Here is a 26,531-nt window from a genome sequence, read left to right as displayed (position 1 = left end):
TGTCCCTGCCTATAGCAGTGAGGTTGAAACTAGCTGATCTTTAAGGTCCCTTCCAAACCAAACCGTTCTATGATTCTGTGATTCTATGGAACAAAGCCATTAATATTTGACATTTTACTGCTATCAATCCTGAAGTGTACACAATTATGCGCATTGATATAGATCTTTATCTATATATTTTGTAAATAGATTACAAATATATTTATAATGCACATATATAATAAATACACTCTTTTGGCAGTGTTACTTACGATAAAAATCACTTGAGGAATTAAATATGTTTCTTCTGAAAAACTTCTGAAAGTAACACTTCACTCGAGAATGAACTAAAACAGGCATATCCTAGAGAGAAATATAGTAAGAATGAATACTGAAATGAGATACTAATATGTGTATTTTCAGTGTGATAGTAAGTAATTTAGTCGTAGAACAATAGTTCAATGAAATAATGGATGAAACTATTCTCTTACATCCTGCTTCAGTGCCTGAATCTGTAAACATATGGTTACTTGGCTATTTTTTGGAGGGGTTTTTTCTTCAAGTGTTCGTTTTGTTTGTTTGTTTTTCTCTGACTTTTTTTTATTTCTTTCAATGTATATTTGCTTTGTATTTTCAAGACTTCAAGAAGTCTCTCTTCTTCTGTAGCTTTCTGACATTTCACTCTGTCTTCAAGTTATAACCTGCTTCTCACCAATTTATGACCTGCCAGGACTGCATCTTTACCCTCCATTTGTCTTCAAGATTGGTTTTTCTTAAACACTGACATAGGACTGAAAACTTTAACTTCTATAGAAAATGAATTGAATGTGAGAGTGGCCAATCTTCAGTTCACAGACATAACTTATTGTTAGTTCAATTAATGTTTTAACAGACTAGTAATTCAAATTCAACAACTAAACAGAAAAGCTTTATTCATATTCTTTAAAATGTTATACTAAAATTCTTCCTAATATTGCAGTAAAGATAGACAGTGGAGCCAGACTTGAATATGCCCAGCAAAATGATGAAGGACAAAACCAACATTTCTAACACAGGAGAAACTGATTAGATGCTAGGGAAAAATTCACAACAGGAATAGTCAAACACAGGCTGCCCAGAGATTCCTGAAGGTCATGGGCAAAGTGATCTATGTCATTCCCAATTTGATGGATTGGAGAAGATGACCTTCAGCAGTCTTTTACAAATAAATTACTCTCCACAGTATACTGTGTTCATTACCATAGGACATAAACTCAGAAGAACAACACATTCCAGTTGCAAAATCTCTTTCATATATCTATATTTATATTTTGACATATCAGACAACCTAAAGAACTGTTAATAAGGTACAAGACATTTTACTTTCAGAGAATTTTGTGCTTAAAAAAAAAATCTTTCAATTTATATATCTTACCCCTGAATTTCACAATCTCACTTTGAAGACATAAATTTTTATTTCTTCCAAGTTGATGTTTTCAGAAATAATTTAAGTGAGCCTAAATCTAACTTTTTAAAATATTATCTAGAATGTTAAGAAAGTATTGGTCTCTACTTAAATAATCATACATTACAATCAATATATTTAAATAATTACATATTATATCAATAATGATAAATTTACAGTGCAAGATTAGTAGGTCTGAAAGTCTTAGAAGTTTGTATTTCATTTAGTTATTTGAGATCACTTATGCAGGAAATATAGAATAACTGGATCATCAAGGTTAGAAAAGAAATGCAACCACCAATCAGACATATTCAGTCCCATCAATAAACCACAGTCTTCAGTGCCACGTCATTCCAGGGTTTAACAACCCTATCTGAGAAGAATTTTTTCTTGTTGTCCTGTACAAACCTCCTCTGGTGCAACTTGAGACCATTTTCTCACATTTTATCACTTGTCACCTGAGAAAAGAGGCCTGCAACTTCCTCGCTGTTACCCTATTTCAGGAAGCTGTATAGAGCAATGAGGTCTCTCCTGTCTCCTCCACGATAAACAATCCTGATTCCTTCAGTTGCTTCTTGTAACACTTTCCTTCTATATTTTCCGTAATATTATAGTGATCGTATTGACAAATAGTTCTGTGTCACAAAATGGAGTGAAAGGAGTAACTAACTTCACAGTAAGATATCATCTATGTACTTAGAAAACAAGTTTTATGCTTCCCTGTTGAAAAAGTAAAGAGATAACAGAGAGATGTAAGAAGAAACTAAGAAGCTCCCTTAACAAAATAAATTAGTTTGAAATCTAATTTGTAAGATGTCCATAAAATGACTGCAATTCACATTCAGATGCTTCTTTTGTTATTGTTGTTAGAGACTGATCACTTTTTGCATTTATAAAAAAAAGTTATCACTGTTTTCTAGTGATCTAGAAAACGTAATAATATAAAAGAATTCAAAACTGTGAATTCAAGCATTCCTTAGAAGTAAGGCTGAAGACCTTTCCTAACCTGTGCTATTTCTGTAAACAGCGCATGTCAGACATCTGGCACCCCAACAGGCGTGTACAAATCCCATCTGCAGCCACAAATGCTTCTCTGCTTGCAAATGGCAATGCACAGCTAACTGTGCTTTAAACCCATAGGTGGGTATTGCCATCTATGATAAGACATGAATTAGTATGCCCCATTTCCTCTCTACCTGTAATCTACCCTGTAATCTTATTTACTTTCATAGGCTGTGTTATGTTTTCTTCTTGAGTCTTGCAAAGCACTGCTAATACCTGCAAATATTTCATGCTGAAAACAGAGCTTTGTAGACAGAATATAAATAAATAAATAGATAGATAGACTCACTGTTCTTGATTGTTAAATATGAGTTTCTGCTAAGTAGCTTATTCCAAAAGTAATGACTTCTATTTATTTTTATGGAAACAACAACAAAGAGCACAATAATACAAGTTGATTGAAAAATTTCTCAGCTACAAAACACTTTTTCAATAGATTTACCACTATTAGCTATACATTTTCTCCAGTGATGATGAACAAGAGCATGCATAAAAGTCTGCACCAGTAGACGTACAATAGAATATTGTGTGAAGATTCAGCGTTTACTGCCATCCCAACAACATCCACTTTTGACATTGTGGACCTAGATAATAAAATAGGAGACTTTGCTTTCAGAGCAGCCCTTATACATTATATATGATGAATACCTTAATACATACATTCATAAAGGGATCTTATGAAGTAACGTATGTTTATTCAGTACCTATTCACATAAGCTAAAAGGATATATTGTAGAAGCACCATTTTAAGTTTGTTTTGCTCTTTGAATTAGGAAATTGTTCTTTTATGATAAACACATAATTAAATTAAATTTACAGAGCATTAGCAAAACTGGAAAATGCTTTTGCCTTCAAAAAAGTGTTTAAAACTACTTGTACTTCATAATCCGTATATCTCTCAGATCTTATTATTAAAAGTTATCTTATTATCTTAAAGATTTTATTATTAAAAATATTAAAATTTTGAAGCACTTTCTGCTGCTCTGGAAATACAATTTTTCTCCAAATTTACAACTATTTTTGTTAATTCCAAGTAGCTAAGTTGTGTGAAGTAAAACAACAAATTGACAATCTGTAATAAAGCTTTTCCACTGAATGCAAATAATTGAAAATGGATTACAGGAAAAAAAGAAAATAAAAACAAAATAATCAGTTAGCACAGATCTCCTGTTATTTTCTCTGTTCTTCAGAGAACATCATTTTGAACTTCATTTTGAAGTTTTTTCAGGTGAATAACTGTGTATAAGTTTTGCCCAAGGCCTACTGGAGAGGTGACTTATGTCAGGATTGAATACATAATTCAGCAATCTTATTATCGTGTTTGAACATAATCATATCACATTTAATGATTAAAAACCTGAGTGTTATGACAATATCTAAGTAGTTTTAAAATCAGTTAAATATTTTTAAAATATCAGTTCACCTATTGTCACCATTCCATGATGACAGAAGTTTATATGAAAGTATCTGAAAAGAAAATGACTGGTTATATTCTGTTATGAGAGTAGTAGTGATTAATGAAATAAGATCTGACAGTTTAAATTTAATCATTGTGTCACAGTTTTGTTTCAATAGAGGAAAATTGTTCTGTGTTGAGTGTTGAATTTACTATCAGCACTAACAGGAATAATGAAAGCAGAATTCCATCAATAGTTCTGTACAGAGAGTTTGGTAATTAGGACAGCAAATAACAATTGAAATTGGATTTGAGTAGTTGTAAGCCTTATTAATATAGAAGAGTACAGACTTGCAAAACACTGTAGCCTCAAAATAAAGGATTCAGTACTGACTATACTGAATACCATATTTTCTTTATTCTGTACTTTTTCTGCTATCAGTGACTGTTCCTTTTCATGCCTGCAATATGTTAAATATAAAGTGTATATACTGCTCTTTCCAGGGAAGAAGCATGCTATTGATGGGACTCAGCTTTTTTATTTTTATTTTTATTTTTTCCCCATAGTTTATTTGTTGGTAGATATGATTATTACCATCATTATTTTCTTTCATGTTTTTCTCCCAGAATTTTACATTTTGATGTTATGTTTTAATTTTTATATGAAATGATTCCATCAAAACATCTAATCATTCAGTACATAATTAAGAATATATTTTTGCTTATGGAACTGGCCATGTGCTTCATTTGTTTGCTTGCTTATTTGTATTACAGTAGTACAGTTTACCTTATTTGAGGTAATCAGTAGGAATAAAGTTTATTCTGTTGGTATTAACGGTATCCTGTTTTATCTGACTGCTAGAAAAGAATGCCATAAATCTTAGACAACAAGTAGTACGTAGTCATGCACAAAATGAAGTAGCTTCAGAAGTATATTTTGTCATCATTAGGGCCAATCCTACTATAACTGAAGTGAAGTCAGGATTTTTTTCCCCTTACAATGAATGATGAGCTATGACTGGCTGATAACAAAACTGTGAGGATCAAGAAAGGAGCAATAAAATAAAGCCTTCAATATATCCATTTCTGAAAGAAAAGAATAATGTAATAATTCAGCAAAATTTCTTTTTGATGGTGTCAAGCTAATGGTAATCCATTTAGGGAGTCACATTTTTCAAAGATTGTTAAATGCATCATGATATTTCTGGACTAAGTCAATGTGTAAATTTTCTGTAATACTTTCGTGAAGATGTTAGGTTTTGTCATCTCTAACAGTAAGTATAGTACTGACTGGAGTGAATGCCTTCAAAAGCAGTTTGCCAAGGGGCCTTACTAACTAGTTCCCTGAGCAGCCTAGAATCTGCACTTCCTATATTCAGGGCTGAGGTTTTGGTGGCACTTTTTCTCCTAGAACTGAAGATGTTAAATTCAATTACTTTGTGGTCACTCTGAGCAAGACGTATGTATTTAATGGAGTTCTATGGCAGGTTTGCATCTGGCAGGGAATATTTCAACTCTAAATACCACATAAAGTCAATCCATTTCTCTATCATCTCATATGGACTGAATTCTGATTTATCTCTCTCTTCATTCCATATATAATAATTTATAACATCTATAAAATGTAGTTTGGGGACAATTGCAGAAGGAATCTGAAGATATAGTCTAGTGATCTGTTTGTTTAATCGAGATGAGGAAGACTAAGATCCACATCTTTTTATCAACAAATATTTTCTTATAGAAAGAGGACTAAGAAGCTTCAAAATCTGATATAAAAAAACAGAGAATTCATGTAGGGAAAATCAGACTTCATCTGTATTCAGATTAAGTGATATGAATGCTAATGCAAGTTACTTCTTTCCTCAGTACTAGCCGAACACTAGTTAGTCTACACTGACTTTTGGTCTGTCATGGTACAACATCCGCTTCCAGCACCTTTGATAACTCTTTCCTAAGGTCTAGGTGACTGTCACTCAGGCTTCAGTCAGCCATACAGAAGTTCTTCATCATAAACAATCTCCCATGGTTTTGAAAGCCATTTCCAGATTGTAGAGATTCAGCCTCTTAGCAATGCTTTTGAAAAAAAAAAAAAAATGCAAGGTGGGCCAGATGCACCAAGGAAGAGATATAGTGAGACAGTTTCATTTCCTTCCCTGCGATATTCTGTGAGCTTGTAGTTTTAATTATTTATTTATGTGAGACAAGAGCATTGCCCCAGTGATAGTCTTGAGTCACTAGCTGACAGTACTGTCTGAAATTTAACTGTTGGATGTAAGTGTCTAATAAGACAAATAGATGTTGACATCTTACCTATTTTTCAGACACCATTCTCTTACTGTCTCGCTTGTTCTTTCTCAATTACACACCGCATCTTGGTTATCTTTCTGTCTTTTGTCAGCTGTCTGCTTTTATGAGTTTATTGCAATTTTATGAAGTTACTGGAAATTGTGGTTTTTTAAAAATGCATTTTTTTACAGTAAATAAATTATTTAATAATTGAATTTATAATTGGATTTTCATGAAATTTTATGCTTATCTTCATCATTTAAAGTAGTAGTAGTAGTAATAGTGAAGCAGAATCACATATGACTTCATTTCGTCTTCAATAACAGGGAGTTCTATAGTCAACTACTGATCATGCAGAATATTTTGCCAATCTCTCCTTTTTCAGAATTAGTTTCTGCCAACTCTTTTTTATGCCAGCTTTCCCATAGTGTGCAGTCATTTACTGAATTACTGTGAAGGAAATGATCTATAAGAACTTTTTACAGATATTTTCCTAGATAAAAATTACTGAATTATGACAGTGATGAATAAAGGACTAAATGTATGACATGCTGTCAGTGGCTTGGTAATATTTATATAAATTTGGATTTTTTGTGGAATACTCTTAGTCAACATGGGAAATAGTGTTCTATAGTAGTTTCTTAGAGTAGAAAAATATATGCACAGAATAAATCAATAATTACTTTAAAGAAAAAAGAGTCTTGAATGGAAGCAGAAGCAGGAAGAAACTTTACACTCACTGGGAGTGATGATGACAGTGGTGTCTTTGATAGGAAATGGAATTTGTATTTCTGCTAATACCTTGTAGTTTTTCTTCTCAGCTTTCTTTTCTTTTATGCTTCTCTATATGTATTTTGACCTTATTGTGAGGATACTAATACTTCACATAACTACAGTCTTTGCCATGTTGATGGAAGAAGAATAATTTGGAAGTTCAGAAGCTTTCTGTAAGTCTTCCTGCTTTGCTGAGTGTTCCATAAGCCAGTGTTTCAATATTCTGTGTGTGTAGAACCCAAGGAAAAATAATATACCATTGCCTGTCATTTACTTCAGGGAGTCTGTCAATGGAGAAAAAGCATTTAAACATAGCATAGATGTAGACATCATATTGTTAGACAGCTACATTTCTGAAGTTGAACGCTACCCGAAAACCATAAGCTTAATTTGATAGATTTGAGTAGATTGAGTAGAGTCATGACATACTAATAGACAATTTTATTTTATTTTTTTTTAAAGGAGAATGCAACCCTGAATGATGTTACTCAGAGACAGACTATTCTATTCAAAGGTGTCAACCCATTCCAACTAAGCATGCATAAAATGTTAACTGCTAAGGCAGTATTTTCAGTGTTGAGTACCAGACACTACAGAGAACAATGTTCATTCTGATATACTAAGAATATATCTTTAAAGAAGAAAAAAAACAAACAACAACAACAAAAAACAATGAATGAAGAAAAAAAGGGAAATGAAGGAATGATTGCTCCTAAATATTTTTGTTTCTATAGTCCTGTATTTCCTTTGCAGGTATATTCACCAGACCCACATCATTATACTTCAGTTCAGATTAGAGAACTGGATTAAAGATTTTTAGTTTAAAATAGACAATTTCCATTTTAGAATTCTTTCTGGCAAAATGTTGATGTGTTTTAGAAATGCATTTGATATTTTGATAATTCTGTGGAATAGAACTTAAAATCAACTATGATAAAATAAATGCAATATATTAATTCTACTCTTTCAAAAATCAGAATTATTTTGGCAAGCTACACTAAGTTGTATAGGAAGACAAGCTCAGCAAACTCTTTCTCTTTGAAAGACAATATTCAAAAATACTGTTTTCTTTAAAGTTATGTAATTCATACTCCCTTAGTTTAACTATCTTTCTGTTAAAACAGCAGGAATTGATGAAGCCTTAATGTTCCCATATATGTATTTATTTATTCATTATTCAGAGCATACGTGATTCCTTTTATATGCACTCACAATGTTAGCACTCCTCTTTGTAAAATACAAGCCAGCTGGGCTTTAAAATGTGTTATAATCTAATTTAGACTGACTTTATTCAATTACTTTGTGAATCAAACTTTGGATCATATTTCTTCAGGACTAAAAAGCTAATTAAGGATAAGTTTTTTTGTTTGGGGCATAAAAATTGAACAATTTAACTCTTAACAAATCTGATAGTTTTGGGGTTTGTGTATAACTACCAGGATATTAATTATTTTTGCTTGAATTCTCAGATTTTTAAAACATAACTGTATATATTATGGATACAGTTAAAAAATAGAGACAAACTCTATAATCCATCTCCATCTACGTGTTTCTTACATTAGGAATTCTTACATTACTCCACACTGTCGGACTCACCTTTGGACTGGGAAAGGTCATGGAGCAGATCCTCCTAGAAGGTGTGCTAAGGATCATGGAAGACAGAGAGGTGATACAGAAGAAACAGCATAGCTTCACCAAGGCCAAGTCCTGTGTGACCAATCTAGTGTCCTTTTATGATGGTGTCACTACATCAGTGGACAAAAGAAGTGCTACTGATGTCATCTATCTTGACTTCAGTAAGGCCTTTGACATGGTACCCCACAACATCCTTCTCTCTAAATTGGAAAGATATTGATTTGATGGGTGGACAGTTTGATGGATGAAGAAGTGGCTGCAGGATTGAGTCCAGAGATTGGTGGTCAATGGCTCAATGTCTGGATGGAGATTTGTAACGAGTTGTGTCCCCCAAGGTTTGGTGCTCGGGCTCATACTCTTTAACTTCATCAGTGGCATCGACAGTGGGGTCAAGTGCACCCACATCAAGGTTGCTGATGACACCAAGATGTGCGGTGCAGTTGACACATAAGAGGGCAGGATTCCATTCATAGGGACCTAGACAGAGTTAAGAAGTGGGCCCAGATAAACCTCATGACATTCAACAAATTCAAGTACAAGATCTTGCACCTCGTTCAAGGGAATCCCCATTATCAGTACAAGCTGGGGAATGGAAGGATCAAGAGTAGCCCTGCTGAAAAAGACCTGGGTGTAATATGCCTTCCATATGGGAGGGCATATTACTCATATTGCTCATATGCGCAATGACCCTCCCAGCTGAGAAAGACAATTGCATCTTGGGCTGCATCAAAAGGCCAGCAAGTCAAGGGAAGAGATCCTGCTCCTTTACTCTCCACTGGTGAGGCCTCATCTGGAGTACTGTATTCAGATGTGGAGTCCTTAGTACAGGAGAGGCATGGACCTGTTGGAGTGCATTCATAGGAGGGCCACAAAAATTACATGAGAGCTGGGACTCTTCAGCCAAGAGAAAGAAGGGTACAGACTCTTTAATAGGGTCTGTGGTGACAGAAAAAGAGGAAATGGCTTCAAGCTCAGGGAGGGTAGATTTGGGTTGGATATAAGGAAAAAGTCTTTTACAGTGAGGATGGTAAGGCATTGGAACAGGTTACCTAGATGGTGGATGACCTATCCTGGGAGACTTTCAAGGTGAGTTTGCATAGTACCCTGGGCAACATATTCTAGCTGTGTATAACCCTGTTCATTGCAAGGGAGATGGACTAGATAGCTCTGAGAAGTTCCTTCCAACTGTAAGGATTCTATAATTCTGTGATAGCATGTATGGGAACTGCTGAGTCACGGCCTGAACCTCTGATTGATCACCTGAGGCAAGCAATGAGTCAGCCAAAGGAGCACAGGTGAAAACAATTCACCTGTGCTGCTGGAAGGGGTGGAGCCAGGCTCCACCTCTCCTAGACCTGTTTAAGAGCTGGCTACCAGTAGGGAGCAGTCTCTTCTGGAGATCTGCTCTGCTGGAGTTTTGTAAGCGAGCCCAGGATAGGGGTAAGCTTTCTATCTATTTTCTTTTTGTTATCATTATCTGCTTTGCCGAACTGTCTTGTTTATTTTGTAATTATAACATCTTAATATTTGTTGATTATACATAGCACAATAAGAAATTTTTGTTGTTGGACTTATTGCATACATCAAAGCAAATATAGCTCAAAGTATATAACAAAATATATTTTGTCAGGAGCTCTGAGTATGTTTATGTAAATGCCATATGATTTTGAGTAAGTTGTTATCTATTTCTATTTTATGTAACAACATTTTAGTGACCATGAAATGATAGACTTCGTGATTCATGGTGGAGCCTGGAGGGGGAAAAGTAAAATTGCTACCTTGGGCTTCAGGAGGGCGGACTTTGAATTGTTCAAGGGACTAATAGGGGGAGTCCCCTGGCATTCAGTCTTAGTGAGTAAAGGGGTCCAAGAGAGCTGGTTGCTCTTCAAGAAGGAAGTCTTAAGGGTGCAGGAGCAGGCAGTCCCCCTGAGCTGCAAAATGAGCTGGCGGGGAAGAAGACCAGCGTGGATGAATAGGGAGCTGTTCTTGAGGCTCCGGGAGAAAAAGAGAATCTACCGCCTGTGGAAAGAGGGACAGGCCACTCAGAACGAATACAAGGAAGTCGTTAGGATGTGTAGAGGTGAAATCAGAAAGGCAAAAGCCCAGCTTGAATTTAACCTAGCTGCTGGTGTGAAAAGGAATAAGAAACTCTTTTATAAATACATTAACAGTAAGAGGAGGACAAAGGAGAATATCCACTCTTTGCTGGATGAGGCTGGGAATGTGACCGCTGAGGATAAGGAAAAGGCAGAGGTTCTGAATGCCTTCTTTACGTCTGTCTTTAAAAGTCAGACCAGTTATCCTCAGGATACTCCTCTCTCTGACCTGGTAATCTTAGCTGGGGAGCACACCAACCCCCCTGTGATTCTGAAAGAAACAGTCAGAGACCTACTGCTCCAACTGGACTGTCACAAGTCGATGGGGCCAGATGAGATCCACCCGAGAGTGCTGAGGGAGCTGGCGGAGGTGATAGCTGAGCCGCTTTCCACCATCTGTCAGCGCTCCTTGTTGACTGGTGAGGTCCCAGAAGACTGGAGGCTTGCCAATGTGACTCCCATTTACAAGAAAGGTCGTAAGGAGGATCCGGGGAACTACAGGCCTGTCAGCCTGACCTCGGTGCCAGGGAAGGTTATGGAGCAGATCGTCTTGAGGGAGATCATGCGGCATGTGCGGGATGAGCGGGGGATCAGGCCTAGCCAGCATGGGTTCGTGAAGGGCAGGTCCTGCTTGACCAACCTGATCTCCTTCTATGATCTAGTGACCCATCTGGTGGATGAGGGAAAGGCTGTTGATGTGGTCTACCTAGACTTCAGCAAAGCCTTTGGCACTGTCTCCCACAGCATTCTCCTGCAGAAGCTGGCAGCCCGAGGCTTGGATGGGTACACTCTTGGCTGGGTGAGGAGCTGGCTGGAGGGCCGGGCACAGAGAGTGGTGGTGAATGGAGTCAAATCCAGCTGGCGACCGGTCGTGAGTGGTGTTCCCCAGAGGTCGGTGCTGGGGCCTGTCCTCTTCAATATCTTTATAGATGACCTCGATGAGGGCATCGAGTGCACCCTCAGTAAATTTGCAGATGACACCAAATTGGCTGGAAGCGTGGATCTGCCTGGGGGTAGCGACGCCCTACAGAGGGATCTGGACAGGCTGGAGAGCTGGGCTGAAGCCAATGGGATGAGTTTCAACAAGGCCAAATGCCGGGTCCTGCACTTTGGCCACAACAACCCCAGGCGACGCTACAGGCTTGGGGCGGTGTGGCTGGAGGACTGCGTAGAGGAAACGGACCTGGGGGTATTGATTGATGCTCGGCTGAACATGAGCCGACAGTGTGCCCAGGTGGCCAAGAAGGCCAATGGCATCCTGGCTTGCATCAGAAACAGTGTTGCAAGCAGGAGCAGAGAGGTGATTGTTCCCCTATATTCAGCACTCGTCAGGCCGCACCTCGAGTACTGTGTCCAGTTTTGGGCCCCTCACTGCAAGAAAGATATTGAGGCCCTGGAACGTGTTCAAAGAAGGGCAACGAAGCTGGTGAGGGGTCTGGAACACAGGCCATATGAGGAGAGGCTGAAGGAGCTGGGAATGTTCAGCCTGGAGAAGAGGAGGCTCAGGGGAGACCTCATTGCTCTCTACAACTTCCTGAAGGGAGGTTGTGGTGAGCTGGGGGTCGGCTCTTCTCTCGTGTCATTAGTGATAGGACCAGAGGGAATGGCTTCAAGCTACGGCAGGGGAGATTCAGGCTGGACATGAGGAAGTATTACTTTTCAGAAAGGGTGGTCAGGCACTGGAATGGACTGCCAAGGGAGGTGGTGGAGTCACCGAGCCTGGGGGTGTTCAAGGAAAGACTGGATGTTGTGTTGAGGGACATGGTTTAGTGGGAGCTATTGGGAATAGGTGAAAGGTTGGACTGGATGAGCTCTTAGGTCTTTTCCAACCATGATTCTATGATTCTATGATTCTATGATTCTATGATTCTATGATTCTATGATTCTATGATTCTATGATTCTATGATTCCAATAAGATATCAAAATACTTTTCAATGGCATGCAGTAACTGCAGAAAGGAAGTCATCTCAGGTGTGCTGTGAAGCAAACCAAAATTTCAGTGGGAATACACCAAGCTTCACAATGGTAAAACCAAGGCATAGTCTTAAGTACATAATTATTTGCATGCTATTTCTTAATCTGTAACGTCCATTATACTGTATAATGGATACTGACTACTAACATATTTTTTCAGAAGTTTCTGGAGCGCGTATGAAGAAAGCCATTTTGCTTTCAAAGAGAAAAACTAAAGAAAATATATTCCTCTTCATGTAGAATGGAGAAGTTTTGAATCTGTGAATAAAAGGGAAATACTACTTCCTTGTTGTAAACTATAGTAGTTTAGCAGTGTGCTCTACTACCAGGCATTATGCACACACACTGATTCATTATAATATACAATGTTATACATCATAATAATATATGCTGAAGAGCTCTACTACAGTAAATAGTTTTAGTGTACATTTATTTCTATTTCCGCTTACTGTAGTCTTCAGTATCCTCCTCTGTTCAGTCACTGTATACTCTCTGGGTATTATAAATCTGTGCCTCAGCTTGCATACAGAGTTCTACTTGCTTTTCTATCCTTTAAATAAGAAATAAGCTATTTTTAATGATTGATGCTTCATATTGGATCAGAGTGATTCTATCTTGATTCTATTTATTTACAGTCAAGAACATTTTGAAAATGTTAAATTATAAAAGCAACTGTAAAATACAAGTTATAACAGTATACTGGGGGTAAATAACTGATAGCCATTATTGACTTTCAGAACTTGCTAATGAAGATGGAAGGTTTTAAAAAAAAAAAAAAAAAAAAAAAAAAAAAAAAACAAAACAACAATACATGTACTCTGTCAGATCACAGGCTGAGTTCACAGAACACCAATAACAGTAAGTAACAATGGGAAACACCTGCTTTCTGTCCGTTTATTTGTTCCACGTAACTCATATCATTTTTTTGAAAAGGAACCACAGATTCTCTGAGGGGAAAAAAGAAAATGCAGTGTTTGAACCAAGTAGAATACTTCATCTTCTCTTTTTTTCCCTTACATAATTAAGATTTTAGTTTTTCAGAACTATTTGGAGACTGCAGACGTTTACAAGTCCATGGACCCTGACAGAATGCACCCACAAGTGCCATGCACAAGATCCTCACAGTGAAGCTGTTTATGTGTGGATTAGAAAAGCAAACAATGAAGTGGTCAGTAGTGCAAATTTCACTTGGTCTAAAAAGTTGAGTAACTCAGAGGTTAACAGCTGAAGGGAGAATGGAGCCACACTACCTTTAATCATGGCCAGTGCCAGGACGGGAGGCTATGGACACAAACTGGAACTCAAAAGGTTCCACCAGGAAGCATTTTACAATATGTGTGATGGAACATTGGAAAAGCTTATCCAATTTGTCTGGGACCTCCTTTGCTGGAGATCTTGTGGATGTGGTCCTGGCAAAACTTATTTATGTGTCCTTGCTTGAGCAGAGATCTCCAGAGGTTCCTTAACCACTCTTCTATACTCTGATTTGGTTACAATACTTTCTTAACATGTCAACTAACAAGAGGAGACTAAATACATAATAACAAAATGATTTTGAAATAGAAACCTTTCATTTTTCAAACTTCAGTAGCTGGACTTGTCTGGAATAGTACTGAAACCTGACACAGCTTTTAAAGAACTGGAGAACACTTACTGATTAGAGTTATTAATCATTCTGTTCAAATCCATATTTATACTTTTTTTTTTTTTACTTAATTGATGTTTGTGTATTTATTTGCATTTATCTCATCACTGTTAAGTTCAAACCAATCTTGAACTTGAAAATAGAGCTGAAACAAACTTTGTACTTCCCAGAAATTTCTAGACGAATTATGAATGCGTGGGACCTGGACAAATCTCTGCACAGTATGTGATCCAGAAATGATATATTTTTATCACATGACAAGTAAATGCATATGCATAAGCAATTTTCTTTATTTAGAGTGTTCAGTGTTTGTATTTATACATAAACATTTCCTTAGAAAAATAATTGTTGTTTACTAAATCCCTTCATGACAGAACATAGACAATGCTTTCAGATCTGTATATTTCTAATATGGACACCATATGCTACCTTATCTAACACAGTACATGTTGTCATATCTTTAAAAAAAATCTTGGAAAGTTTCTAAACTATTTATGATATTATTAGTGGTTTTAATGAACAGGATGATATACTGTCAGAATTTACTTTAAGATTGTACTGTAAGTTCTTGGCCTCACTTAGATTTTTTTTCTTTGTCCATAATGAGAGCAGTTGTTTACCATCTAACACAAATACAAGAATGCTGATATTATCTTCTTTAGATTAAACATTGAAAAGGTGCAACTTAAGTTTTTTGTTTATTTTTTTGCCTTTTTTTTTTTTTTTGGTGGTGGTGGGGAATAGTGGTAATGGGCTGCAACAGTTCTGGCTGCTCTATAGAGGCAGAAGGGAAACCATTCTTTTTTGATTTGATGTCCGTGACAGGGGCGACAGGCCTCTGCCCTCCCCCCCCCCACCCCAGTCCCACAAAAATGGGAAGGAAGGAAGGGAGGAAAAGAGCAGCGGCAACAATCTATGGAGGGAAACTTATTTTACTATAATATTGGAATACAAGATAACACAATATATACAATTTAATTGAAATTGAGATTAATAAATCAGACAAGATGAGAGAGAGACTTCCCGGGACCGAGTCAAACCTGAAAAGCTTGGAACGGCTAGGAAAGCACCCTCCAGCACCCACTGCAAGGCAGCCAGAGAGCGCCCCCCCCACCCGGAAGGGCCAGATCCCGTGACTGCTGTAATGTACAGGAATAGGTGACGTGTCTATTCTAAAGGAAGAAAGCCAGTGTCCACTTGGAACAGTTTGGCATTTGGCTTACTCACAAATCTCAGTATGATGTCTGGGCTTTGCCTCTGTTGGATGTCTCAGTCAGCTGAAGGGTTTTTTTTGTTGTTATTTGTGGTTTTTTTTTTTTTTTTTTTTTTTTTTTTTTTGCAGTACCAGGTAATTCTTAATGAATGACTTATTCTAACCCATTGTTAGTAGATGGGGAATAATATTTGCCAAAAAATATATCCATTTCTGGGGACAGTTCTCTAGCATGCTCTTCATTTGGACACTGAGGTCAATGTGATATTAATGAAGAAACAGAGTTCTCTGCTTTTTTTTTTTTTGTTTGTTTGTTTTTGTCTTTGTTCTACTGTAATGGGATATTCACAGTTTGGAGCTTTACCTATGTGTGCTTTTGCCCCTTTCAGTTTTCAAAAATACTTATAATGCTTTAAGTATTGGTGTTAAACTGGATCAAAATATAAACGTATTCACCCCTCACACTGTTAAATTTAAGCTACTCCCTGACATTTGCAAGAGCTGTTCAAGAAAACTTATTAATTCTAACTGGATTTGTTTGTGAATTCTACAGCAGCTTTAGTGACATTTGAACATCTCAAGGAAATGGACATTCAGGATATTAAAAGCAGAGAATGAAAGAAATGTCACATATGAAAGTTTTGGAAAGAAGAAACATTAAGAGATTCCATTAAAGAGAAGGAGGTTCCAAGAGAGACACAAAACCGTATTTTTAAACAAAAACTAGAAAATGGGCTGCCAGCTTTGCCAGCTGATCATTTGCACCTGGCTGAAAACATGTTGCTGCAGATGGTTGTTAATGCAACATTTGGCCATGTTATACATTGGCTGCAATAAAATATATTTCTTCATGACATCAAGTTAATAGCTTCATTGCATTTGAGATAAGGCCCATAATGCTAAAGACATTCATTTGCATAAAATAACTATCTCTGTACATTCTTCTCTTAACTGGAGTTCACAAAGATTCATCAGTCATCAAAATGCAAACATTCGACTAAGGCTACGAAGGCTACTTCACATATCAGGAAAACCACTGTTTTCTTTGCAATCAATTTATTACATCGTTTGTAAAATAGATTAAAAAACAGCATAGCTTTATTTTTTTTCTGATTGTATAGGATCTGGTTGGGATGGAGATAATTTTCTTCACAGCAGCCCACACTGTGCTATATTTTAGACTTGTGATCAAAATAGTATCAATAACGTGCCAATGTTTTATTGCATTTGTTGAACACTACTTGCAGTGTCAAGGTTGTCTGTTTTTCATTTCAAGGAAATAGGCTGGGGCCAGATAGTATGCTGGGAGTTAACATAACTGGGGCATGTGACTCAAACTGCCCAAAGGTGTATATTCTATACCATGTGATGCCATACTCAGTAATAAAATTTTGGATTTGCTCTTCCAAGGTAGTCTTCATTTGGACACTAGCTGTCCATCAGTCTGCTGTTGGCAGGTGGTGGCTACCTTTGCAGATCTTGTCTACTACTTGTGTGTGTGTGTATTTTTCTTTTTCCTCCACTTACTAAAATGTCTGTATCCTGACCTATGTCTCTTTCTTGATTTTTGCTTCACTGATTATCTCCTCCCATTCTGCTGGTGAAAGGGATTCAGTCAATGGTTAGTAGATACTTAATTGTCAACCCACAACATGAATCAGTTATTCATATTTTGTAATTTTTGTACATAGATTTTAAGTTATTTATATTTTTTTAATATTTCAATTTTATTTAATATTATTTTTCTACTTTTTTAATAAGGCTAAGTATGCAAAGATCAAGAGGTTTATAATTTCTGTTTGTTGCTATACAAACAAATGAAAAAATATGAAATACGTGTTAGTTTACACTAGAAAGTGTGAAATGTTAACTTTTATATAATGAGAAATACAGAGAGTATTTCTCCCAGCAGGGAGAAATATACAGATACAGTGTGGCAAAGACTTGTATCAATGATTTTATCCATTGCAGTGAGTCATAATGTGGTATGTGCTAATTAAAAGATACCATATATCTTGTTTTTTCAACTTTATTCCCTCATCTGTTGCTATTGTTATCTCAGCCAAATTTTTAAATGTGAAGAGGAAAATGCTATCTAAAGCAGAATTGAAAGTTGCTACTTTGTGTTTTGTTTTCAAACTCTGATGCAGTGTATAAGAAAATGCTTTGTTAATTGCATGTCTTAAAGTTAATTTTATGACTGTAGTCGAGCTCAACACAACATATTCAGCAGCCCTATAAAGAACAATACAAGTTGAACAATTTTGTGAAGAGTTCCACTCCTGATAATTAAATCAAAGAGAAGTACAAAAATACTTTTCTCTTGTATTAACCTAGGTATTTTGCTGATTTGTTTTACTACTTGATTGCCTAAATCCTGATCCATAAATCACTAAATCTGTGACTTTTTTAAAAAAAATATTTGAATCATTGTATGCTATAGACTCACAAGAAATCAATACTTATTGCTAACCACAAAAAAATCATATTTATTAAAATTTACAGTTTTTAAGATAAGAAATAAATTTAGAAGTTGAGATGAGGATTAGCAAGATGGTCCCTAGATGTTTTTATGCTGTAATCTGCACTCAGATCACTTTAGAAAAATTTCCTGTCAAGTAACCTTCATCTATGCAACTGATCCATTTCTTTGAGGGCTTAAATATAGTGTAAAAACTGCCTGTCATTTACCACATAGTGAAATGTCTGAGACTTCTATAACATTACCTACATAAGGTAACATCTTAGTGATCCTACTGCAAGATGATTTATTCTTCTCTACCTTATGTAACTTCTTTCCCTGAAGTTAACCTAGTGGATGCATAACATACAATGTCAATTGTTTGATATCTGTTTCATTTATTATATGTTAGATGAGTCTTTATTACACATGGTTTCCCATATCAACAGACAAGAACATCAGTAAATCAAGTCTCCATTTTGCAATAAATAAAATCAACAGAAAGTGCTAATTTTCTTGAATGTGGGGCTCGCTTATTCTAATTTGTTAGTAGCTTGATAGTCAAGCTCCTGTTAATAACTGGATGAAAAGTTTGAATATACAAATGAAAGCAATAGATTCTCAATCTATTTATGGATAATTTTTTGTTTATTTTTTTCCCTTGAAGAAAATGTGTTTTGATAAGAAAATGAAGCTAAATTCACTCAAACTTTTCAGGAGAATTCAAATTTTAAATAAGATTGTTTCAAAGTGGTAAAGATGAGTAGGTAAATTTATAGTTAAAACAATAAAATAAGTATGCAGAAGCAGTGAAAATTTGATTTAAATATGCATTTTTTTTCCCCCTACCTTATTTAATAAATCAAATCTTTCTGTAACTGGTGATATTATAGTGAGCCTGTTTCATAATTTATGAGAATCTTAGGACCTGATCTTTCCTTGATGTAGAACAGCTGTGAACTCCCTGAAACTTTTGAGTGCAAAAAAGTAATTTCTTAATAAATTATATTAAATGCTTCCAAATAGACTTTGTGCTACTGGTAACAGCACTCTAAGCCTGACCATTCAGCCAAATTTCAAACCACTTCACTGTTCACTTATCTAAGTCATACTCATGTCAGTTTGTGAATGAAGATGTTATGGGAACACGTTGCTGAATACTTTACTATACCAAGGTAAATAACATTAGCTAGTTTCCTCTTTGTTCGTTAAGCTAGTCACCCCAAAAAGCTAACAGGTTGGTTAAAAAGGTTTTCCCTTTTCTTCGTAAATCCATGCTGACAACTCCCAAACACTCATCTTTCATATATTTGGAAATACTTCCTAGGATGATTACCTCCAATGCCTTCTCATGAGCTGAGATTGACTGGCTTGCCATTCTATGCATCTTTCTTTATGCATAAGGGGAAGGAAGATGGGACTTATATTTGTTCTCTTCCAAGTCTTCTGGAAACTCAGTCATGATGACCTCATCAAGTTGATTGGCAGTGATTTTACAATAACATCTGCTGGCTTCTTCAGTGTCTATGTGTACAACTTCAGGTGCATCAGGCCCCTTTGACTTACATACACCCGATTAGCCTAAGTATTCCCTGATTTGGTTCTCCACCAAGGGTAGAGATTTTGTAGTTACTTTAAAAGTGAGAGTACTGTACTGAATGGCCAGCCATAAAATATCCTGGAGAATATAGTCAAAATGATGTTACAGAAGATGATTTGGACTGTGCTATCCGTTTGGTTCAGAACTGAAAAAACACGAGGGATTAGTGGTCCTAGCTAATATGAATTTATTGACTTTTAGAGACTTTTCTTGCTTTGAACTTAGCACAAATGCAATATGCAAGGTGAATATTTTTGGTAGCAGATGTTTGTAGTAGGTTTCCTACTGTGTTCCATGCTATTTATAAATTATTTAAACAAAAAAGAGATTGGTGAAACCATAGTTTTGGTCACTGTTTCTTGAGAGCTTGTCAGTATTTTGTAGCATTTACATGTCATCTTGTGAAAGATACCTGCAATTTATCAATGAATGTGAATTTTACATCAGACATTTTTTTCTAGCTTTGAAAGCTGCAGAAAAGTTTATTGTTCTTGAAAGATCACAGTGACTACTTTTTAATTTTTAATGCCTCTCAAGTACTAGGTAGTAAAAATAATTCCATTTTCAATGTTTAAAAAAAACCAAACAACTGGATTATGAAAAAATAAAAGACAAAATACTTGTGGTTACTTATAAAGAAAGGAGTTGAGCGAGGTTCAACTTGTTAAAAGTGCGAGGACCTTTTTAGGAGAGAACAAACTGAATATAGTTATATCAACAGACTGAGACTGAGAGTCAAGGCTAGAGGGAATGACAAATGGGAACATGGGAGAAAATGAGTAGCACTGAGACGGATTCTTGAGAAAGAACACAGATATTGACAATATTGCATAACACCTTTCTGAAACTGAAGTTACACACCTTAGGAAACAGAGAAGTCATGGAAAACTAATACTATACCCATAAAGAAGGGATTAGAACCTCAGATATGCTTTATAAAAATTTTACTGAGATTATTACTGTTAATGTGACTTTGTGTGGAAGTGTTTTTTTCTCTATAATATCTCTACTGATACTGATTATGGGATTAAGAAACTGTAATATGTAGTCAGTAATGATATTAATTATTAATTTATTAGTTATGTGCAAATATTCAAGCTTTTTTTTATGTCTATGAGGTTCGTTTTCCCTTGTCCATAGGAAAGATTTGGAGCACACCACATTGACTGAAAATATTGCTACAAAACTGTTGCACCAATATATGTACTTGTGCGTGAAGGACTCTTGAAAAATAGGCTAATAATTTTTAGCTCATTATCTCTTTATTGTTAGTTTGCTCTTGGTTTTTTTTTTTTTGTTTTTTTTTTTTTTCCTGTGACTTGCATTGAAAAGTACCCAGACTCATTCACAAATGGACTCTTTGGGAATTAAATGTTATTGTGTTTTTGTTTGTTTGTATTCCTGTGTGGAAAATGTTAATAAGATCATAATACTGAGGCTTTATATGCATATGTAAATCACTTATCTTTTCTACCACTCACCTTTATAGTACTGATGTACTCTCGCTACTCCTATCTAAAAGACTATTCTTTATGTTTTAAAGCTAGATATACTCTAAATCATTCTAGATACTTCACTAGATCTTTCTGGAAACTGAGTGAGAGATGAAAAGATTTGTGAACTCTTCTCTTCAAATTTAGTTAGTCCTTCCACTGTGGACCTAAATGCCAAGCTAAATGCATTATTAATTAGAAAACTGAAGAAGCCTGCAGACACATTTAGTATTCATATCTATTTCAGGATGTTTCAGGAGTTGACAATTAAAGCTACTAAAATTAGAAAGAAATTTGGCAAAAAACAAGATTAGTTTCTAACATTCATGAGAATTTCAAAGAAGTTGTGTGCTCGGATGTATTCCAACAGGAAGAATCAAAATTTTGTTTTCAATTTCTTTATGTAATATATTGGCTGATTGAAGCAGTTGTGTATCAGAAGTAAGCTACTCCTCTTTGAACACAATCAGTGCAACAGCTAACACAGGAGTTGTCCTTCATTTTTACTGGATGCAATTTTAAAATGTCTAGGTATTTGTAACAATTACAAGAGATTTGTAGGGTTCATAACTTTTTTACTTTTGACAAATTACAGCTTTCCTTTCTTTCCACCACTTTAATTGACAAAAATGAACATTCCCAAATTGGAGAGAAAATGAGTACTTTTCTTTACCTACCCCTCTTCTCCTCAGGTGACAGTAGCAAACTGCTTACACTGTGTTTAATGAGCTCCATCATATGCTAGCTTTTGTAAACATACCACAGCTTTTCATGCTGGGAGGGGATGAACCAACAAATTTACCTGGAAAGATAAAGTGTAAGATCTGTTATGCAGTATACATGAGATATGGCAGTGTATCTTTTCAATGACTTTAGAAAGGTTTCCATGAGGCCTAATAAAGGATGAGGTTAATTACAAAGGAACAACTTCTGTCCTGATATAAATTAGTGCAATTATAATGATTTCAACGGAGCTGCATTCACAACTGAAATTTTACCTGCATATGGCAGGATCCCACAAAAGAAAAATTTTTATCTAAGCTAAAATCTACACATAATAGAATTTAAATTGCTCAGCAAACAAAAGTTCAGGGCACAGATAATTCCTAATGTAGTTTGATTGATATAATCCTGTTCTGAAGAATAGCATGGACAAAGTCTATTCTTTTTTGTTTGTTTGTTTTTGTTTGTTTTTTTTTTTTTGCTTTTTATCCTTTTTTTACTAGACAGATATTCTGGAACTGTTTATCAGACATACATTCTATAATCTGTTTACATGTGGATCCTATATGTTACTCTCTAAATACATCATCTTCATTCTTTTCTGCTAGTTTATGCCAGATATGTATATAATCATATATACAATATATGTATATAACCAGTACAATCAAAATTCAATTGTATTTTAATTTGAAATAAGAAGAATTGATTTTACCATATATATTGAAGATATATGCAGGTCTACAAAAATGTATTTTAAAAACATCTGTGAGAATTCATCTCGAAATAGATCAAATTAATGTAGGTGCATGATTGTGATCAAATTATTGATTTCTCCACCTTAATGTTTTATGATTAGTAAGTCTCAGTAGAAGACATGTTACATCTACAAACTGAATCAAACATTTGAGATATCTAAAGGTATTTTAGGCATCTGTGCTGGAATGACTAATATGACACAAAGTCTGTAGGAGACCCTTGCCCTTTCGTACCATTAGATAGTAACAGGATATTGTACAGCATCTCAGATGGTACTAGATGTCTGCATTTCAGTAACTGAACTGTGCCTTTCAATGATATAATCACTAGAGTACCTTTGAGTTGATCTGATATTTGTTTCTACTTAGTGGAATATCTCCTCAGATCCCATTAATCGTTCTGACAAGCAGATCATGATAGGAGTTTGGATGCCACATAGAGACATCTAATAGCAGTGTATTTGTCTGGAGTCAAATGACAGTTGTTGTCAATCAGATTAACTGCTTAACTTTTTCCAGTATATGTTGTTGGCTCAGTTTATTCAAGCTAGTGTGGTTTCTCCTATGGTAAAATTATAAATTTTAAAGTTATGTGACCTTACATTTTCTGTGTGTGCCTGTGCAAAGAGGGATTTCAGAAAACAGAAATACTTCTCACTTTCATAATGAAACAATTTATTCAAGAATCTTAGCTGAAAATGACATTTTATTAATCATCCAGTTCTTGCACTCTTTTTATCTAACCACTAGTCAATATTAGTCAGTACTCTGCCCTGGACCAAGTAATTTGGGAATTTATTAAAAATTCGAGTCTCCATTACAGAATTGCAAGGACAGCTATTCAGATACAGGGATTTCATTGATAATTGTACTTTTATTTGTTCATTTAATGGCTCATCTGTGTGCTTTTGACTTCATGCTGAGCAAATAAAATATGGAAAATACAGAGTCACATCATGGCAGTCCACACAGTGCAGCTGCAATGCATAAAAAGCTAAGTTACTAACATGAATTGTTTTTATGAAGAAAGAACCCTGTCCTGTGACAGCCATATTGATATATTACTTAGACACAGATACAGGCAAAAGAGAAACTGAATTAAAAAAAAATCTTCCTGAGCCAAACTACTTGAAGCCAGTCAATTAAGATTTACTCTCCTTTTATAAAACCACAGAATCACAGAAAGTCCAAGGTTGCAAAGGACCTCAAGGATCATGAAACTCCAACCCCCCTGCCACATGCAGGGCCACCAACCTCCACATTTAATACTAGACCAGGCTGCCCAGGACCCCATCCAATCTGGCCTTGAACACCTCTAGGGATGGGGCATCCACAACCTCTCTGGGCAGCCTGTTCCAGCAGCTCACCATTCTCATAGTAATGAACTTCCCCCTGAAATCCAAGCTAAATCTTCCCTTCTTCAACTTCAAACCATTTCCCCTTGTTCTGCTGTTATCTACCCTTTCAAAGAGTTGATTCCCCTCCTGTTTGTAGGCTCCCTTTAGGTATTGAAAGGCTGCAATGAGGTCACCCTGCAGCCTTCTTTTCTCCAGGGTGAATGTCATGGTTCTATGTTTTTTTTGTTTTTGTTTTTTGTTTTTGGGTTTCAGTATTCCACATCAAAACATCATGTAGTGTACGGGGCATTAAAGTGTCACTGCCCCAATTCCAAGTACCTATCCCCGTACATTACAGCAGTCACGGGATCTGGCCCTTCCGGGTGGGGGGGGCGCTCTCTGGCTGCCTTGCAGTGGGTGCTGGAGGGTGCTTTCCTAGCCGTTCCAAGCTTTTCAGGTTTGACTCGGTCCCGGGAAGTCTCTCTCTCATCTTGTCTGATTTATTAATCTCAATTTCAATTAAATTGTATATATTGTGTTATCTTGTATTCCAATATTATAGTAAAATAAGTTTTCCTCCATAGATTGTTGCCGCTGCTCTTTTCCTCCCTTCCTTCCTTCCCATTTTTGTGGGACTGGGGTGGGGGGGGGGAGGGCAGAGGCCTGTCGCCCCTGTCACGGACATAGATTGATCTGGTCAACTCCGTGACAGTGAACAAGCCTAGCTCCCTCAGCCTGTCTTCATAGGGGAGGTGCTCCAGTCCCCTGATCATCTTTGTGGCTCTCCTCTGGACCCTCTGCAACACCTCTCTGTCTTTCTTGTACCGGAGGCTCCAGACCTGGACACAGTATTCCAGATGGGGCCTCACAAGAGCAGAGTAGATAGGGACAATCACCTCCCTGTCCCTGCTGGCCACCACTCTTCTGATGGAGCCCAGGATACCATTTGCTTTTCAAGCTGCAAGAGCACACTGCTGGCTTACGTTTTCATCCATCAGGACCCCTAGGGCTGCTCTCAAGGACTGCTTCTTTCAGTTTGTATAGACGCCTGGGATTCCACCAGCCCAAGTGCAAAACCTTGCACTTCGCTGTGTTGAACCTCATTAGGTTTACCTGGGCCCACTTTTCTAGCCTGTTGAGGTCCCTCTGAATGGCATTCCTTCCATACCACTCAGCCTGGTATCATCAGCAAACTTGCTGAGGGTGCACTCGATTCCGTCATTGATAGATATGAAGATATTAAAGAGCACTGGTCCCAAGACAGACCTCTGGGGGACACAGCTTGTTACCAGCCTCCACCCGGACATAGAACCATTGATGATTATCCTCTGTCTGTGGCCTTTCAACTAATTTCTTATCCATTGAGTGGTCCACCCATCAAATCCACATCCCTCCAATTTGGAGATAAGGATGTGGTGGGGGACCATAACGAAGGGCTTGCTCAAATCCAGGCAAATAACATCGGTTGCCTTTTCCTTGTCCACCAATGTTGTCACTCCATCATAGAAGCCACCAGATTGGTTAAGCATGACCTTCCCCTGGTGAAGCCATGCTGGCTGTCTCGGATCACACACTCATTCCTCATGTGATCAAACATGTTGTCCGGGAGGATCTGTTCCATGATGTTCCCAGACACAGAGGTGAGATTCACTGGCCTCTAGTTCACGAGGTCCTCCTTGCTCCCTTTCTTGTAAATGGGAGTGACGTGACCCTTCCTCCAATCATCTGAGACCTCACAGCCACGACTTTTCAAATATGATGGAGACCAGCTTGGCAATCACCTCAGCCAGCTCCTTCAGAACCCTGGGATGTATGCCGACCAGCTCATAGACCTGTATGCATTCAGTCTCATGAAGCAGTCTTGGACTTGCTCTTCTCTTACAGTGGGGGGGAGAGATTTATTGCCAGCATCCCCACCTAGAGGTTTAGGGATGCAGGGCTTAGGAACGTGAGAAGTATTGGAATACTGGCCATCAGTGAAGACTGGGTCAAAGAACTCATTAAGTACCTCAGTCTTCTCTTCATCTGTTGAAGCCAGTTCTCCTTTTACATTTACCAAAGGAGGTACACTCGCTTTGGCCTGTCTCTTCTGGACGATGTACCTGTAGAATGTCTTCCTATTGTTTTTTATGTCCCTTGCTATGTTCAGTTCTGCCTGCGTCTTGGCTTTCCTGATCTCACATCTGCAAGTCTGGATGGCATCCCTGTGTTCTTCCCAGCTGACACGGCCTTGTTTCCAGAGCTTGTATACACCTTTCTTCACCTTCAGCATGCCCAGCAGGTCCTTACCGAGCCACGCCAATTTCCTACCTCCTCTGCCCACTTTCTTATTCAGAGAGAAAGAAAGCTCTTGTGCTTTCAGGAGGGCATCCTTGAAGAGTAGCCCACTCTCCTTAACATCTTTTTTTTAAGACAGCGTCCCAGGGGTTCTTGGCCAACAGTCCATTGAACAGCTTAAAGTTTGCTCTTCCAAAGTTCAGGGTCCTGATGCCACTCTTTGCCAGGCCCACATCCCTCAAGATCATGAACTCACCCAGGGCGTGGTCACTGCAGCCCAGGCTGCCCCCAACCTTAACACCTTTAATGATCTTCTCCACATTGGTGAGCAGCAGGTCCAGTAACGCTTCACCTCTGGTCAGTCTGTCCAATACCTTGAC

This window comes from Tetrao urogallus (genome assembly GCF_951394365.1).
Source record: "Tetrao urogallus genome assembly, chromosome: 4".
Taxonomy (NCBI): Eukaryota; Metazoa; Chordata; class Aves; order Galliformes; family Phasianidae; genus Tetrao; species Tetrao urogallus.
Note: the sequence above shows the minus strand (reverse complement) of the source record.